The 19,415-nt window shown below is 38.1% G+C and overlaps 1 protein-coding gene across 1 annotated transcript in view; it reads left to right on the forward strand.

Moving 5' to 3' along the window:
* Nucleotides 1-19,415, forward strand: part of LOC136845152 (uncharacterized) — a 169,693-nt gene that overhangs the window by 35,848 nt on the left and 114,430 nt on the right. The gene's annotated exons all lie outside the window — the stretch shown is intronic.

Here is a 19,415-nt window from a genome sequence, read left to right on the forward strand (position 1 = left end):
TCTGATGATACCTTTGAATTATGGCACTTATAATTAACATAATTAGTAGGTATTCAGATGAATCCCGTATCGACAGGCATGTGGGTGTCTGTCCAGTTCGTATTTAATAAATATCTCTCTGAACAAATGCTCACTCAGTCCTAATGATGTGTGAGCATTTATCTCCACTGCAAAGTCTTGTAGTTTATTTAAAAAAATACCACGGATACTCTATGTCTCCATACGATCATTTTGAGTGATTCTCTCTCTCTCTCTCTCTCTCTCTCTCTCTCTCTCTCTCTCTCTCTCTCTCTCTCTCACCAATTGCGCTTCCTACACTGTTTGCTTCCTGTCGCTAATTAGCGACGCTAAAGCCAGTCGCACAAAGGGGCCTCGTCGTAAACATTCAGGTTTTAATCAAAATTCCGAATATAATTTTTGTTACAACTAATGATGGAGATACGCTCAGGTTCTCGTAGGATGTTTTCAGCTGCTTGCATTATTAGACACAGTTGCGAGAGGATGCTTCTCGTTTTTGTATATAAAAGCGAAATAATGTTTGAGAATTTTGCGAACAAACGATTCTTAGAGATAGACCAAATTTTCCGCTGTCGCTCACACTGTTGACCTATTGTGCTTCACTGTTAAGTATACCTTAGTTTTAAGCAGACCACTGAGCTGATTAACAGCTCTCCTAGAGAGGACTGGCCCGAAGGATTAGACTTATTTTACGTGGCTAAGAACCAATTGGTTACCTACCAACGGGACCTACAGCTTATTGTGGGATCCGAACCACATTATGCCGAGAAATGAATTTCTATCACCAGAAATAAATTCCTCTAATTCTTCACTGGCCGGCCGGAGATTCGAACGCCGGCCCTGCAGAGTGCTAGCCTGCAGGGCCGGCGTTCGAATCACTGTGACCCATTGACATTCACACCATACGATTAAGATCTGTTGAAGGTTAAACAGTGGTGTGGAAAGAGAAAAATATTAACAATTTATAATAATAAAATCCGAGTAGATCTTGTTTTTTCTCCCTCGGCTGACAGTAGGGGAGACATGACACAGCCACCCACCCCCTGCAAACAGGTTTGTCCGCCCCGGTGGGCATTGGGTAGGTAGGGGAACAGAATGGTATTGAAGACATCCACCCTCCTGCAAATATGTTTGTCCGCCCTGGGCCAGGGCATGGTAGGTTGGGACTGGGAGGGTAGGGTAAATAGCAGAAGGCTGATGAGTAAGCCGAGCCAATGTACAGGATTTCCACGTCACGAGCGAAAATACAAGAAGAAATTTACTAGCTGCAGCCCCTTTCATTTCTTTTACTGTACCTCCTTTCATGTTCTCTCTCTTCCATCTTACTTTCCACACTCACCAAACAATTGTTTCAAAGCGAAACTGCGAGGTTTTCCTCCTGTTACACCTCTCAAACCTTGTTGTCAGTTTTCCCTTCAGTGCTGAATAGCCTCATAGGTCCCAGCCCTTGGCTTCTAGCCTAAATTTTATATTCCATTCCATTAAAAAAAAAATAGATAAATAAAGAAAGGCTCTTGGTCTTGTAGCTATTAACCAGCAAGAGACCCAAGATCGATCTCAGCGCGGGGAGGACGATTTAGGTCTATTCCCAGAAAACTTGGCAGTTAATAGACTGTGGTGGGTCGCTTCCCAGGGTACGGAAGGGCGTGGAGCCACCAACTTCACATCGCAGATTTGCTATAGAGTGGTATGTTGGCATCCTGTAGTGGTATGTTGGCATCCTGTAGATCCTAAGAGCAACCTCGGAAGGTGGAACATCTACAGGATTCCCTCGCCAGCAAGACAGTAATCCCCCTCCCCCCTCCCCCTCCCCACATACCCATACCCGGGAAACCGATACGTCGATAATGGAATTCCGGCAAATTTCATTTTGATGTTCAAAAATGTGGGGGCTGCGGAGGACGTGGAATAATGTCCTTTATTCCCGAGAGAAAGGAGACCCGTTCGCGGGGGGGTGGGGGGAGTTTCTGAGAATGCGGTTGGGGGGGAGGGTAAGGTTTCGCCGATGACTCCGGCAGTCCCTCGGTTCCGTTCTTTTATCAGACCACATTCCAGGGTCTGGAGTTGGTTGCAGGCTAGATTTTTTTCTTTCTTATTGTAATTTTCAAGATGCGTGAGGAGTATTATAGTAATAATAATAATATTGCCATGCCTTTATTATTATTATTATTATTATTATTATTATTATTATTATTTCATAACTATAACAGGGTGGAATTATGTTATTGCCCATCGTCTTCTTCTTCTTCTTCTTCTTCTTCTTCTTCTTCTTCTTCTTCTTCTTCTTCTTCTGACTGTGACAACGAATAACTTCGACAGAGTCGAAGGAAAGCCTCTGAAATGAGAAAAGTAGCCTGACTTCGACAGGGAAGACAACAGTTGTTCAAAAGTTTTCTTCATGTTGTGCAGGGTTCTTGGTACTCGCTAATGAAAAAAATTCACACGCCAGTTCGGTAGAAGCCACTGCTTGATTGATTACGTTTTTTTTAGTAACTGTACCTCAAGTTCTAGTACAACTGGGTCATTGTCTATAGCTTCCAGGACAATGTCTTCGTATAAGATGTTTTCAAAGCTGATTTTTGGAATTCCAATACGATCTGTAGGGACTGCTTTTATTACGAAAGAAGAGAGAGTGTACCCGGTGGGCCCTTTCAGTGTTTTACTAGACTCTCTCTCTCTCTCTCTCTCTCTTGGGAGATGGCTTGAGGAGGTATTACCTGTCCAGTCCTCTGGGTAGTGTTTTTGGATAAGGTTGCATACACTTACCACCCACGATCTGTTTGATAGTGAGATGACAGTCATACTATTAAGCAACGAAAACCAATATATATATATATATATATATATATATATATATATATATATATATATATATATATATATATATATATATGTGTGTGTGTGTGTGTGTGTGTGTGTGTGTGTGTGTGTGTGTGTGTAAATATAATTTATAAATATGATAATCTATATATATATACATTTTTATAGATATATATATGCAGACAAATATACATACATGTATATATGTATATATACATATACATACATACATATATATATATACTGTATATATATATATATATATATATATATATATATATATATATATATATATATATATATATACACCATACTCCATCTTTCCACTCTGAATGGCGTGATCACAGAAGGGTACAGACTTCCGGCTTCTCAGAAAGTCTGTAGGCGTGAGGTTGCTAGCCACACGCTCTTTTTCTAAACCCCTTTCCGGCTGGGCAGAGCGGACAATATCCGGGAGCTAACCGCGAACCTAGTAGGCTTTTGCGAAGCGCTGTACCACTCGGCTGATAAATCGTCCCAGCGGTGGGCGTGGGGATCGACACATCACTGCGCCCATTGTGTATGATTATATATATAAAAACGGCGTTGGTCTTCCATAAAAGAGGCTCGGTTCAGCAATCCGTTTGTGCGTTTCTATTTATGTTTTTCCCGGAGTTTCTTTTGCTCTGCTGTGACGCCATCGCTCTTATGTTCATTTAGAGAAACCTCCCACTGCGTTGCAAATGGTGAAGGTTATTGGCGGATCTCTCTCTCTCTCTCTCTCTCTCTCTCTCTCTCTCTCTCTCTCTCTCTCTCTCTCTCTCTCTCCTTCTTTCTCTTTTCCCATCTCACTCTCTTTTGATGGTACTCTCTCTCTCTCTCTCTCTCTCTCTCTCTCGATGGTACTCTTCACTGTTTTCTCTCCTTTCTCTTTCCCCATCTCACTCTCTGTTGATGGTACTCCTCTTTCTCTCTCTCTCTCTCTCTCTCTCTCTCTCTCTCTCTCTCTCTCTCTCTCTCTCTCTCTCTCTCTCTCTCTGTTGATGGTACTCTTCACTATTTTCTCTCTTTTCTCTTTTCCCATCTCACTCTCTTTTGATGGTACTTGTTCACTTCTCTCTCTCTCTCTCTCTCTCTCTCTCTCTCTCTCTCTCTCTCTCTCTCTCTCTCTCTCTCTCTCTCCCCTTTTCAATGTCGCATAAAAACGTCCCAAATAACTCCCATTGTTCAGAAATGTCTCTTTGTCTCTTCAAAACTGTGCAATCCACGGAATTTGATCATGCGCCGCCCATATGAATTCTTGGGAGGGAACAAGGAAAATATTTACCTATTTATTTATTTATACCTTGTGTTAACGCTTTTGTTTATGTCTGACAGTCCGTATAAAAGTCGGTCATCATTCATACAGTTTTGGCCTCGTTATTTTATGAATGCTTACGTGTGCAATGCAGAATAGTCATTCATTCTGTTCATGGACACTGTGCGCTCATATACACTTTTATACATACATCCATTTATATATATATATATATATATATATATATATATATATATGTCTGTCTGTATGTACATATTATATACATATATACAATGATATATTTATGTATAATATATATATATATATATATATATATATATATATATATATATATATATATATACAGTATATGGGGATTACTCTAGGCTGACTAATTAATTTATGTGTAACTGGTGTCTGTTAAAATTTAAACTCAGTTTATTAGTATAACTTCTGTATGGATATTATTTTATGATGGCTGAGAATCATTACAATACTTTATGATGACTGAGAATCATTCTTTATGATGGCTGAGAATCATCACAAAACCACCATCACCCGAAGGTACAAAAGGAGGAATCAAAACTGCAATGCGAACTCCATATATGTATCAGAAATAAGTGATGTGGACATTTAAAAAGGCTTTACAAGCGTAGAGGTTAGGTTTGTTAGTTTTAATTTATATATCGTCATATTCCTGTACGGTAGCGACGTTTCGTCTGTAATGTACAGAAAATAAGGATGCGGCCATTTGAGTTGAATTGGTCCAGTATTTGCGGAGTAAGAAGGAATGACCTCCGTAGGGGGATAGTGCCGTCAGTGCACCTCATGCGGTGCACTGTAGGCATTACTGAAGGTTCTTTGCAGCGTCCCTTCGGCCCCTAGTTGCAACCCGCTTTCATTTCTTTTACTGTACTTCCTTTCGTATTCTCATCCTTCCATCTTATTTTCCACCTTCTAACAATTGATTCATAGTGAATTTGCATGCAAGGTTTTCCTCCTGTTACACCTTTCAAACCTTTTACTGTCATTTCCGTATCAGCGCTGAATGACCTCATAGGTCCCAGTGCTTGGCCTTTGGCCTAAATTCTATATTCAATTCAAGAAGGAACCACAAGGTGAGAAATGTTGAAAGATGGATCACAGTCTCTTGAGATGCTTCGGTCATGTGGAGGGAATTGGAGATGGAAGATCTGGGTAAAGTCCAGTTTTTGCAAGCGGTTGAAGAAGGAGAATAGGAAGTCGCGTTAGTTGATCTGCAGATGAGCCTTTTGTTAATTACATGAAACGACTAATGTTTTGGAGGTTTTAAGCTCAAGGATATATATATATAATATATGTATATATATATATATATATATATATATATATATATATATATATATATATATATATATATATATAAAGCAATGCCACGTAGGAAAGACAAACAATGGAGTACTGCAAGGCCTTTCGACTTATAGTCCTTTACTTAGCAGGCTATAAGTCGAAAGGCCTTGCAGCACTCCATTGTTTCTCTTGCCTTCGTGGCATTGTCTTTATTTATAGATATTCATCACGTTCCATATTTTCGTGATTCAGTTATACATATATATATATATATATATGTATTGTGTGTGTATATATATATATATATATATTATATATATAATATATATATTCAGCAGCTCAAGAATGAATAAGTCTGTGTCTACTCCTTTTTTTTTCTCAGTGGAAGAAACAAAGTATTTGCAAAATTTTTGCGATTTAATTTTATTAATTTTATTAATACACTCACCGTGTTTTCATTACCAGCGATAATGACAGCAGGCTGTTGAGAGCTCTCCGAAAAGCTTTACATAAACATCCTCGCACAGTTACAGCCAGTGTTGCATTACAGAGGATTTAATTTCTCTGGAGTACAGGGATTCGTAAGTAGGTGCTCCAGTGGTGCTTTGATGGCTAACGAAAATGCATTCAAGCATTCATGAAAGCAGAATTATTTGACGTCTCCGTTGGGGGATGGTGTGTGGTTTTACGCCTGGCAACGAAACGAACTGAGAGAAAAAAAAAAAAGTAAAATTGCGCCGAAGCTTCTTTTGTGCAATCGAGTTTTCTGTAAAGCGTATACCGCTGTATGAGCCGCGGCCCATGAAACTTTCAGCCACGGCCCGGTTGGTGGCCTGTCTATAGCGTTGCCAGATGCACGATCATGGCTAAATTTAACCTTGAATAAAATAAAACCTACTGAGGCTGGAGGGCTGCAGTTTGGTATGGTTGATGATTGGAGGGTGGATGATCAACATACCAATTTGCAGCCCTTGAATTTCGAGTTAATGGTCCCGGTGGACTTGTTCCATATGAATAGGGTTCATTTTCTGAATAATGATAATAATAAATTGTTGACATAAGCAGTGAATTATTAAATCGTAGGACTGACGTAGATTGACATAATTCACAGTCGAGAAAGGCATAAAAGCCTTGTAGCAACCTCATTCCCTAGAAAGACTAGCTGGTAGCCGCAAATGAACGGCCTTTGGAGATACCCCTTCTCAGATGGCAAGGCAGGCGACAAATGGAATGTATTACGAATGAGAATCATTCATTTTATACATCAAACGGGGGAAAATTTAGTTCGGATCAAGACCAGCGAAATCATCAAAGAACCCTTCTTCCGGAAAACAAAACAAAAAAGTCGGAAATGAATTAAGAAACGAAGTGAGGACTCTATTCAATCCCCGCTTGAACGGGGGAAGGATGCCTTCCGCCCACGGGTACCCTTGGCGGCTTAGTACGTACCGGGCGGAACCCAGCAGCGTAAATACGAAAATGATAATTTGAACTTCGAAATCCGCCGGCGGAGTGGAATCCGAATTCAATCTAATGCAATTATGAACTTGAAATGGGCAGCGCTAAGCTGAAGGCAAATGGGAATTTAATGTCTTTGATACACACACCCGCGCACGCGCGCACATACACACATACATATGTATGTATATATATGTATATATATAGCTGTATATATATATATATATATATATATATATATATATATATATATATATATATATATATAATATAATATATAAATACGTGTATATATATATATATATATATATATATATATATATATATATATATATATATATATATATATATATATATATATATGTGTGTGTGTGTGTGTGTGTAATGCACAATCCTCGCGTTCTCAGTGCCTTCAAGAGTCAAGTTTTCTATATTTTTGTCTTTTCCTGGCATTTTTTTGCCTTTTATTTTTCATTAAGAAAGCTCTTTGCTGAAGTTTAAATGATCCGTTATAAGTTCTTCATAATTTTATTTTATTTTAACTTCTGGCATTTTTGGTACTGTGTATGATGATACATGATCATTATGATAATATATAATTTATGATAATAAGTGATATACTGAACGAGTGGAATGAATATGCATGATCAAACCATCCATGTCATTTCTCTATTGTATTCTAATCTTAAGACTAAATTTCTTTGCGTACTGTTTTTGTGTTTCATTATTTCACTGAAACGACCTCATCACACTTCTCCCTTCTGCAGTTGAATCGGTATTTCACAATGTCACATCTTGAAACATCACCTGCCATTAATGGCGAACTTATTTATCACGACAAGAACTATTACACGGAACGAAACCCATCGTGTCTTCTATATTTTCTTTCATATCTGTCAAAATCACATCCCTGGCCCGGTCGCATTTTCCCGAGATGTAACCGAGTACCCAGACCTTTCCCTAAAAAAAGCGGGACGCCATACCTTAGAAACTAACTATAGAATTTTCTTGAAATTAATTTCATTATGTTTCCCTGGCCCGAATTACTTGAAAGATATATAATCCAACCTAAGCTAGGGGCATGGCCAAAAAACCGGGGCTGGTGCAGTACTAGCATACATCTCAGGAAATTGTGTCAGGGATACAATGACACGCCCACATTCCGGCGCTTCACGCATTCATCCACCCTTTCCATTACACAGGTCCACAACAATGCCATTTGTACACGCCATGCGTCCACTGTCCAACAGAACATTCGCGCGTACACACACACGCACACACATTCCACCCACTGTGATATACTGGTCTTCCAAAGCCATGAAATCAAACAACATATTTCTCCCGACTCTTGGCCTCTATTCCTCCTCCTCCTCCTCCTCCTCCTCCTCCTCCTCCTCCTCCTCCCATTCGTCGTCTTATTTTTCCCACTCTTCCTACTCCTCCCAACAGCGTCAGTGATCGTTGGAGTTGTGACACCAGCTTACTTATGATCAGTCCTCCTCCTCCTCCTCCTCCTCCGCCTCCTCCTCCCACTCGCTTTCCTCCTCTCCCTACTTCTCCTCCCACTCGTCTTCCTCCTCTCCCTACTCCTCCTCCCACTCGTCTTCCTCCTCTTCCTCTTAAACATCATTCTCCTCTATCCATTCCTCTCCTTAAACGTCATTCTCCTTTCCAATTCCCCATCCTAAACGTCTTCCTCCTCCTCCGTAATGCACTCTGCTACCTATCCTCACCCTCACTTGGTTCTTCTTCTCCGTCCTCCCTTTCCACTCCCCAACTCCGCCCTCTCCTCCCACTCCCAGAAGGAGTAGAAATATTTCAACTTTCAACGATACTCTCGGAAGCAATCGCCCGGTGCCATGGCAACGGATTCGCGAAAGAGCTAAAAAAAAAAAAAAAACACACAAAGAAATTTGTCACAATGAAAAAACTTTTGTCTTGTTTTTTATTTTATACTTTTTTCCATTTTTCGTTTCCCTTCCAATTCCAACTTTTTCCTCTCTTTCAATTTCTCGTCAGTACATATTTTCCTCCGAGATGGGTTTTTTTATTTTTATTTATTCATGAATGTGACACTGTGATATTGCCTTTGTATTTTTTATATTTATTAGATTTACTTCTCTGTCTGTTTGTCACCTCCACATGAAGTTTCATTTGTCTGTCTGTCATTCTATCTGATGACAGGATTGCACGAACTTTAATGGACGGATCTTTATTTGGTTAATCCTTATTTTTTATTTCATACATCTCCTTTAGATTTATAGACTACTAAATTTCGACGTGGATACTGATCTTGAACTGGGTTTGGGATTTCAACTACTTTTTTAGTTTTCTGTAAAAGAAAACTATTGTGCCGGCTTTGCTGTCCGTCCGCACTTTATTGTCTGCACCTTTTTCTGTCCGCCCTCTAATCTTAAAATCTAGTGAGGCTAGAGGGCTGCTAATTGGGATGTTGATCACCCACCCGACAGTCATCAGACATACCAAATTGCAGCCCTCTAGCCTCAGTAGTTTTTATTTTATTTAAGGTTAAAGGTAGCCATAAACGTGCCTCTGTCAACGATATAGGACAGGCCACCACCAGGCCGTGGTTAAAGTTTCATGGGACGCGGCTTAGCCAGCAATATACCGAGACCACCAAAAGATAGATCTATTTTCGGTGGCCTTGATTATACGCTGTACAGAAAATTGGATTGCGCCGAAGAAACTTCGGCGCATTTTTACTCATCTTTTTTTTTTTTTTTTTACTTTTTTTTTAAATTGGAGCTTGTACTGTAATTTCTTTTTTTCTTCTTCTTCTCCTTTTACGGAAGGATAGATAGATACTTCTATCTTTCTATATTTTTAGTTGTTACCGTTAATTAGATGTTAAGGCTTTTATTTTGCACCTGAATGGAGTTTGTAAACTTCTCTGAATTACAAAATAATTCTCTGATACTGTATTTTGTACTGATCGTTACAGGTAATTGTTCATAGGCAATTTTGTGTTACTGAACTTATGAAACAGTAGACCTACAAAATAAGGTCTCCGTAGCGGGGTAGGGCCGTCAGTGCACCTCATGTGGTGCACTGTAGGCAATACTTAAGGTTCCTTGTAGCGTGCCTTCGGCCCCTAGCTGCGACCCCTTTCGTTTCTTGTACTGTACCTCCGTTCATATTCTCTTTCTTCCATCTTACTTTCCACACTCTCCTAACAATTGATTCACAGTGCAACTGCGAGGTTTTCCTCCTGTTACACCTTTCAGACCTTTTACTGTCAATTTCCACTTTAGCGCTGAATGACCTCATAGGTCCCAGTGCTAGGCCTTCGGCCTAAATTCTGTATTCAGATCAATACAACATAAGGTAGTCACGTTTGTAATAGTTAATTTGCAAAATATCTTTTATTGAACTGAAGAGGGAGTTAGCATATACATGTTAAGAATTTTTTTTTTTTTAGTCTGCTAATACAAAATAAGGTAGTCACGTTTTTAATACCTAATTTGCAAAATATCTTTTATTGAACTGAAGAGGGAGTTAGCATATACTGTACAAATTAAGATTTTTTTTTTTTTTTTTTTTTTGCTAAACGAAAATACTTAGAATATACGAAATATTTAACAAGTTGGACCCTAGAGAAAGAAAACAAAACAGCTATCCAAAATTATATTTTAAATACATGCCCCATTTTTACAAAATATTTAACGTTTCGGTCTGAGAGTCAGCAGACCTCAAGAAGAAAGCGGGGTCAACTTTTTGGTTTTTATTTGCAAAACACTAATCGGCCTCGAAACCCTCCCTTTAAAATTCCAATCCGGACCGAAGTTTTTCAGAAGTTCTGGTCTCCCTCAGCATCGATTTTGGATATCAGGCGGAATAAAAGAAGGAGAGAACATTACCGCTTCCCTCAAATGTAAAAGTCAATACCAGGGTTTCAAAGAGAAAGGATTCGCTTTAATCCCTGCCGTCGGGTTGTTCATTCACGTCACAGAGAATTAAGAGCGGATGGAACTGATATTTCTCATCCAGGAAATCTGATATGTAAAACACACACACACACACATTATATATATATATATTTATATATATATATATATATATATATATATATATATATATATATATATTATGATTTCTACTACTATGTATCAGTGCTTCATCAATGGCTTGGAAATAAAGTCGAAACCGGTCAGGACTTACACTCAGCCTCTTTGTTTTTGCACTTTTGGTGATGCTTGGTAGACGGATCACATGTTAATGTGATGTTAAATATATATATACAGTGTATATGTATATGTATATGTATATGTATATATATATGTATATGTATATGTATATATATATATATATATATGTGTGTGTGTGTGTGTGTGTGTGAAACACGCTCACGCTCATATAGGCTAAGCTGGAAATTTTCTGTTCTGGATAATCATAATCTCTCAGCCGCGTGGAGAGCTAGTGCCGTCAGTGCACCTCACTTGTTGCACTGTAGGCATTACTTAAGGGTCTTTGCAGCTCCCCTAGCTGCAACCTCTTTTATTCCTTTTACTGTACCTCCGTTCATATTCTTTTTCTTCCATCGCCTTGTCCACCCTCTCCTAGCAATTGTTTCATATTGCAACTGCTTTGAGGTTTTCCTCCTGTTACACCTTTCAAACCTTCTTCCTGTCAATTTGCTTTTCAGCGCTGAATGATCTCGTAGGTCCCAGCGCTTGGCCTTTGGCCTGAATTCTATATTGTATTCTATTCTATTCCGTAATCGCTCAAAGTCCACAAAAAACATTAAAAAAAAAAAGGCTCCCCTGCAGACTCTTGACTAAGAGTGTTTATTTTCAACCCCTCGTCTTAAGCCTTTGAACCTTTCGCGAATAATATGCAATATAAACTTTCCCCCGCAAAGCGCTGTCTGAGAATGATTTCATCACGGCAACTCATTTTGGCAGGAAATTGCATTCCCGCGCTACGTGGAGGAGGAAAAGGAAGAGGAGGAGGAGGAGGAGGCAGAGGAGGAGGAGGAGGGGGGAGGAGGAGGAAGAAGAATTTCTTCGGTAATTTTCGTCCCTCGCTGTGATCATTGCGTGCATAATTTTTCCTCTCTCCGCGGCCTTATTGCTTTTGCTTGCTGGTAATATGGAGGAAACATTGCGTGAGGAATCGTCGGTATACATGCGCATACGTGCATACATACACACACATACACGCATATGAATTATATATGTATATATGTATATTTATATATATATACGTTATATATAAATATATATACTGGTGTATATATATATATATATATATATATATATATATAGAGAGAGAGAGAGAGAGAGAGAGAGAGAGAGAGAGAGAGAGAGAGAGAGAGAGGTGACCGTGATCCTCACACTTCAATGTCAATCACGTTTTCGCTGCCTCTTTTGAGTGGGACGCAATCCAAGTCATTCGTAATTTTTTTTTTTTTTTTTTTTTTTTGGAAGTTTCAGGAGTTAAGGAATGTGTATATTTTTGAGAAACGTTTGGAAAGCTAGCATACCAAAGAATGAACTCAGTGATACTGAAGTATAATATTTTATTCTTGAAATTCTTTGAAGGTCGGTGTATATGTACTGTACATATATATATATATATATATATATATATATATATATATATATATATATATATATATATATATATATATATACATATACCTATACGCCTTGTCCCTTGGATTTACAGTACATCCTTTTATTTATTAGCTAGTATTATCCATGCGGCCATCTTCACCTTGACTGCGATCCCTCACAGCACACATAACTTCGACTGCTTTCCTTCCAGTAAGGCACAGTGAGTTTGAATGACAGGCGCTCGCATTACTCTGACCTTTTGTTTCATTCAACAGTAATCAGTTATCTCAGTAGCAAAGCGATTGTCTCACCTAATAAGACTGGGATATGGTGTTCAAACGCGCACTCACACACATGCACTTATAGACACTGTATAGCTATATATATATATATATATATATATATATATATATATATATATATATATATATATATATGCATATAATATATACATATATTATATATATACGTATATTGTGTATATAAGCGTGTGTGTGTGTGTATGGACACCACGTCTCAATATATATATATATATATATATATATATATATATATATATATATATATATATATATATATATATATATATGTGTGTGTGCGTGTGTGTTTGTGTATGTATGTGTATGTACTGTATATGTGTATTATGTATTTCAGCAAAACACCAGAGCGCATTAGCATATTCAATTTCCCCGGTGATTCAAGGATGAAATCCTCGAAAACAAGACTTATACATTTTTTTTAGAATTCTTTGTGCACGAGCTCTTATACATACATGTATATATCTGTGTATGTTTATGAATGCGTGTAAAAGCTATGACTGCCTGTAAAAGGCCGGCAACACCTACAGAATGAAATCATCAACAATGCAATAGCTACGCCTGAAAACAAATGCGATGAAAATAACGGCGCTCGCGAAAAGATTTGATTGGGATTCTTAAAATAGAAAACGTACTTTGTGGGGCATTATCGTGCATCAGGTAACGCGGAGCTATAGATGTTTGAACTTTGATTTTACTCGGCAAATATTTATTTATAAAAGCAAACACTGGGAGGGAAAATAGACGGATAAGTACCCGTTTTCATAGTAAATCGTATTTGTAGATCAAGGAGGTTCCTGAATAAGGAGGCTTTTAAAAGTTGAAAAAAAAAAAAATAGCAAAATAACGACAAATGGGAAAGACGGCTCAGAATGTATTGTGTTGGTTTGGTTACGTGGAGAGAATTGAGGGGATTATATTATATATTCATAAATATATATATATATATATATATATATATATATATATATATATATATATATATATATATATATATGCAGTACTTATAGATGTGTATGTAGGTATGTATATGCACAATATATATATATATATATATATATATATATATATATATATATATATATATATATATATATATATATATATATATATATATATATATATATATATATATACACATTATAACACACATATATATACATATATATAATGCATACAAATATGCTTATACGTACTATACATACATGCAGGGCACGAGAGCCAGTCCTTCTGAACATGAAACACTCACACACGCTCACAGATTCGCAACCACATTAGAATCAAGAATCCGTCCGTCCATTCACAGCTTAACTTTGGCTATTGATAGCGGCGTGACATTACGTAACGCTGACGCACTGAAAGACCTGTCGCCCTGTGAGTGACGTCATTCGTCATACTATGAATAGAGCTAGAGCAGGCGATGACTTAACCGGTGGAAGTTCACGCTCCCTTGACCTGGTTTCCTGTGCTTTCCTTGTACTTCTTATTTCTCAGTTTATACCTTGGTGGTCATTATTGTCCTTTTTCAGTGGTTCTCATTCATTGCATATTGATTTTCTCCTTCATAGCCTTCGCATTCTTTCTTCGGTTATTTGTTGTCTATGAAGAATTAGAGGAATTTATTACCGGTGGTAGAAAATCATTTCTCGTTATAATGTGGGTCGGATTCCACAATAGGCTATAGGTCCCGTTGCTAGGTAACCAGTTGGTTCTCAGCCACGTAAAATAAGTCTAATCCTTCGGGCCAGCCCTAGGAGAGCTGTTAATCAGCTCAGTGGTCTGGTAAAACTAAGATATATTTTATTCCCTCCGCTACCCAGCTATGTATAGCTAACTTTTTTTTTTTTTTTTTTTAGTTTTATGTAAAAGAGAACTATTGAGAGATGGCTATTTGCCCTCAGATCTTAAAAACTACTTAGGCCGGAGGGCTGCAAATTGGTATGTTGATCATGCACCCTCCAAGCATCAAACATACCAAATTGCAACCCTCTAGCCTAAGTAGTTTCGGTTTTACTTAAGGTTAAATTTAGCCATGTTCGTGCGTCTGGCACCGCTGTAGGCGCCAACAACACAGGCCACCACCGGGCCGTGGCTAAAAGTTGCATGGGCCGCGGCTGAGAGTCTCATGGGCAGTGGCTGAGAGCTTCATACAGCATTAGACGCTGTACAGAAAACTCGATTGCGCCGAAGAAACCTCGGCGCATTTTTTACGTGTTTAATCCCTTCGCTTCCTTCTTAATCAGAATTTGTTTGCTTTTGTCAAGATATGTTCATTTTTTTGCGTAGTTCATTGTACTGGTTTTATTTGTTTATTTATTTTTTTTTTTATTTTACTTCGATCTGGTATATAATTATTTTGCCTTTTCAATCTCCGTTCGTGTTTGCCTTTTTTTTTTTATTTTTGTTTTTAGTGATCTGATTTTTCTTTGCTTATCTCTGTCATCGTGATGTGTTCTGGTTCGCTTTTGATTTCATTATTTACTTCTTCTTGTCTCCCCATTTTCTTCATGCTGTGCTGAAAGGAACCAAAATGACCGAAATATTGACACTTGGACTAAGGGGTCTCTCACAGTATATATATATATATATATATATATATATATATATATATATATATATATATATATATATATATGTGTGTGTGTGTGTGTGTGTGTGTGTGTTTGCCTGTGTGTATATATATATATATATATATATATATATATATATATATATATATATATATATGTATGTATACATATATGTGTGTGTATGTAGATATATTGCGTGTGTGTGTGCGCGCACGCAAGTTTACGTCTTACATTATCCAGCAGAACAGGATTCAATATAAACACGGACATGTGATGCAGAACAAACTCCGGAAGTAGTTCAGCCTCGCCATTTGCCAAATGTCTAGGCCCACTGACGACGACCCAGCATCAGCCAGAGTTTCAATTTCGTCTCTTTCAGATATTATTCAACTCCCCATTCAGCGCGGATATCCAATTTCTTTCCGAGCCATTTCATTTCCATTTACGTTTGTTTCGCCACTGTAGAGTTAAAAAAAAAAAAGTAAAAAAAAGAATAGTGAAAGAGGTAGAGTAAAGAAAAATAAAAAAAAATAGGGAAAGGGGTAGATTGGGTTTTGGAAGACTGGTGTAAAGGGAGATGGACAGTTTGTTTATTTACTACACGTATATGGTAGAATTAATGAAGAACTAGCCGTATTTTGATCCGCTGATCTCGTTATTACAGTGTAAAAGGGAGTTCATTTGATATAATTATTTTTACTTCTGTTTTTACCTGTGATATTCCTATTAAGACATTATTATGCTCTGTTATCGGCTGCTGCAGAAGTAATAATAATAATAATAATAATAATAATCTTCATTTCGGCTCAGAGCCATATACATGGAATATACAAATACAGTACACAACTAAGTAACAGTACTTGCAATAGTATTATGGCAAGAAAAATGGAGTTTTAGTTAAGGAAGAAGGCGCATCATACAAGAATTTATTATGGAAAACATATTCAGTGAATCTGATTGGCAGGACATGGACCCAGAAAGAATTAATTATAGAACCGACAATTGGAAAGTTGAGATATTTTGAGGCAGATGAGGTTTGTTTCAGAAATGAAGACAGGATAGGGGGTATTTTGGCTCAAAGATTAATCTCACGCTAGATTGTAGTGCTTGATAATAAAATGTCGGTGAAAGCAAGGCGAAGTCGCAGACACTGGTGAGTTTGAAGGCTTCTAAATGAGTTGCAGTATACAGTGAATGGGAGAAAGATGTATGTTATAGGAGTAAATGGAAGCTCGGGAATACAGTGATATATGTTACTGTAGGTTGATGGTGGATACAGTGGTATATGTTATTGTAGGTTGATGGTGGATACAGTGATATATGTTACTGTAGGTTGATTGTAGATACAGTGGTATATGTTGCTGAAGGTTGATGGATACAGTGACATATGTTACTGTAGGTTGATGGTGGATACAGTGATATATGTTACTGTAGGTTGATGGTGGATACAGTGATGTATGTTACTGTAAGTTGATGGATACAGTGATATTTGTTACTGTAAGTTGATGGTGGATACAGTGATATATGTTACTGTAGGCTGATGGTGATACAGTGATATATGTTACTGTAGTTTGATGGTGGATACAGTGATATATGTTACTGTAGGTTGATGGTGGATACAGTGATATTTGTTACTGTAGGTTGATGGTGGATACAGTGATATATGTTACTGTAGGTTGATGGTGGATACAGTGATGTATGTTACTGTAAGTTGATGGATACAGTGATATTTGTTACTGTAAGTTGATGGTGGATACAGTGATATATGTTACTGTAGGCTGATGGTGATACAGTGATATATGTTACTGTAGTTTGATGGTGGATACAGTGACATGTTACTGTAGATTGATGGTGGATGCATGGCTCGGCAATGGTGTATGGATAATGGTCAAACAAAAGCAGAGAAAAGAAAGTTAGAGAAAAACCCACAAATTCTTGGAGCAATACCTTTTGGTCAGAGATGGATGTTGGCATATTCTCATGTACGAACTTCGAACTTCTAATCCAGATAGTGTAGCTTTGTTTTAGTATGTAACTGTTGCATTGGTTGGAGGGTGAATGATAACGCTCAAACGTGATTGGATCGTGTTGACAGAAAGGAATGGAAAAAGCTCACGCTTAGGGAATCACAGGAATAGAGGGGATTGGATTGAAGAGAGTGCTATTCACGAGGGGTGACTGACAGTGTATATGAAAGACAGCTAGCAGGAAATGCACGGTATGCGAGGGAGCAGGTTGCCAGATCGGCCATTCCATGGTCAAATTTGTTAAATTTGACCGTTTTTTTTAACTCAGTGGCCATGAAAAATCAGTTTGGCCATTATACTCCCGAAACGCTACAAATACACGACAGCAAAATCCTTTACGACTTGACTGCAGAAAAAGAACAAGATATTCAGTATCTTGTGGAAGTGCTGTCAGTTTAACAGCTGTGTTTGATGGCATGTAATCTAATATATAGGCATAATTTGTGTACAGTTAATTGTTGGTATGTTAATTCACACAATTAAATCATCTATATCCTTGGCCATATTTTTTGACCAAATACTTTTCCAAAGTGGCCATTTTCAGCCATATTTTCTTTAAATTATGGCCATAAGCTGTGTTCATCTGGCAACCCTGCCAGGCAGATAGAGTTTACGTGTATGTGTATGAAGCGGCTGTGAAAATTGAAGTTTCTCACTGAGAGTCACTCGTCTTTGATCCTGCAATCGAGAGAATGAATGCTGCAGTGGTTGCTACAATCTTTTCCTCAGTCACATACTTTATAACAGCAAAATAGCAATAACGAGAGTTCTGAGTAGAGAACGTGCTACCACCAGGTCAAGCTGTCGTTGTAGACAGACTAGGAAAAAGTTAGACCATAACAAGTGGTCTTTCGCAAGGCCAGGAGAAAGAGTTCTGCCCTCTTCCCCCCAAATCCCCCCTTGTAGGCGGAGCTTTGTCTACCTCCTTATTGCGTCAGCAGGCGAATTGCCGTAATGAGCAGGTACCTCTAAGATACGTCATCGCCTACGTAGTTACCCCAGGTGGGAGGCGACTCCACCCATTTGGGTATAGGCCTTTTGTCTCTCTTGGCCTCGGTATTCAGGTTACATCATGCTCTGGTGTACTTAAAGGGGTAACTAACGCAAACTTTGATATCTAGGTCGTGACACTGATCTTTGATTTTAAAAGATCAAACTTGGTAACGTATGTTTCTGGCTTTAAAGTATTTGAACTCGCGAGAATCCCCGTCTTTCATGACGCGTGAAATGCTTTTTAAGGCAACAAACATTAAAATTGAGTAAGTTCTTCCCAAAAGTGAACCACCTCGAGAGGGACACCATATGGATATTATCTGTCAGGTTTCGTCAAATTCTGTCGGCGTTTTCTTCGTAAATATCCTACCAAAACCCAGACAAATATGCAAGGGTGAAAACATAACTATTATTTATTTATTATTTATTACAGATTTATTGACATAGTAATTTACATCAAATTGGGCGGATTAGCATGCTTGATATACCGACCAGCAAATAATACATTCTATTCGATATGCAGTACATTACATCTTTTCTGTCATTAATACAAATCATTTGTTCCAGTAAAAGCTGGGACACTTTTGAACAATTCAGTGAAAAACCGTTATTCAAAGAACAACATACTTGATAGGTTACAATGTTCATTTGCGAATCTCTAAGACCCGATAAATCTTTGCATTCTAAAATATAACGAAGACATAACTTCCTTACTACAACATCGTGGAGTTGAGTTGAGTTGAATATAGAATTTACGCCAAAGGCCAAGCACTGGGACCTATGAGGTCATTCAGCTCCGAAACGGAAATTGACAGTAAAAGGTCTGAAAGGTGTAACAGGAGGAAAACCTCAAAGCAGTTGCACCAACCTTTAGGAGAGGGTGGGAGGTAAGATGGAAGAATGAGAATATGAACGGAGATACAGTAAAAGGAACTAAAGAGGTTGCAGCTCGGGCCCGAAAACACGCTGCAAAGAACATTAAGTAATGCCTGCAGTACACCACATGAGGTGCACTGACGGCGATAACCCCC

Source organism: Macrobrachium rosenbergii, chromosome 13 (genome assembly GCF_040412425.1).
Source record: "Macrobrachium rosenbergii isolate ZJJX-2024 chromosome 13, ASM4041242v1, whole genome shotgun sequence".
Taxonomy (NCBI): Eukaryota; Metazoa; Arthropoda; class Malacostraca; order Decapoda; family Palaemonidae; genus Macrobrachium; species Macrobrachium rosenbergii.